The sequence below is a fragment of the Aplysia californica genome, unplaced genomic scaffold (genome assembly GCF_000002075.1).
Source record: "Aplysia californica isolate F4 #8 unplaced genomic scaffold, AplCal3.0 scaffold00154, whole genome shotgun sequence".
Taxonomy (NCBI): domain Eukaryota; kingdom Metazoa; phylum Mollusca; class Gastropoda; order Aplysiida; family Aplysiidae; genus Aplysia; species Aplysia californica.
The window spans coordinates 46,586-47,780 of NW_004797424.1; positions in this window are offsets into that span (position 1 = coordinate 46,586).

Sequence of the window (1,195 nt, forward strand, 5' to 3'; positions counted from 1 at the left end):
CAACAAGAAAAAAACAAACAACAGCTATCCTGTTTCTGCCAGATTGGCAATTTTTATCGAATTTTTTTTTCTTTTGGCTGAACACCATTGTTGTTCGATTAAGAACACATTTCTGTGTGGATTTTCCCACAAAAACGTTGAATAAAGGCTCAAATTAAATAATGTACGTTTTCAGTTTCTGTTGACTATCAAGCTATGGAAATAATGAGACTTTGGCGGCCATTTTCTCTCTAATTCCACCTTTGAAACCAGGCAAACCCCACCTTGATTTTGATTGATTGATTTAGTAGGTGTTTTACTATCGACTCAATTTTTGGTCAACCCCCACCTTCTTCAATTTCAAATGTCTCGACTTCTATTCAAGATAGAAGGGTGTTTTTCCACCGATAGCCAGACAAGTGAACACGCTTTAAGCAGATACCAATAACTCTATATGCCCAAACATTGACGAGCGCCTGATTCCACCGCGTCATGACACAAGTGTTTCCCACTGTCACCGCTCACACCTTTGGCCAACAGGAGAACGGTACTTGAGAACACACGGCCGATATCTACACCAGGCGACCAACGACTTTAGATAGATATTGAACGTCCAACTCGAGGGAACTTGGGGCGGTGAACATTGAGGGTATAGAGGGAGAAAGGTGATGGCCTGTGCAAGTGTGTCGTCATATTATTGCTTCAAAATGGAAAACGGTTATGAAAATAATAATATGGTCGCTTTTAAGTACAATTGGACTAACCCAGATTTCGGGGGTTTCCAGAAATCTTGACCTACACAAAAAGCGGGCTTTGCCCAACGTATAGGAGAAGTTTTGTTTCATTGGTGAGTATATTTTTGTTTGGTTATAGAAAAAAAACTCTCCTTGTTTTTAAAAGAAACTGAACTAGGGGAAAAAAAACTTTACCTTCGATTTTCTCAAAAGAGCATTTTTGGGATAGCCCCCTTGTGCTTAAAAGCGACCATTTATATTCATCATGGACAGCAAGGAGAGAGAAAATCCGTAGTTATAACATTGGAGTTTATCACGAGGGGTTGGTCGGGGATGAAGTGTTCTATCTCCTGAGAACCTTGTTTTAGTTTTAGTAGAGGTTTTACGGCGCTCGCAACAGCATAAGGTCATATGAGCGTCAGAAGATTAGAGGTGTTACAAGAGAGTAACAAACATAAAAAAGAAAAAGGGGAGATAAGGAC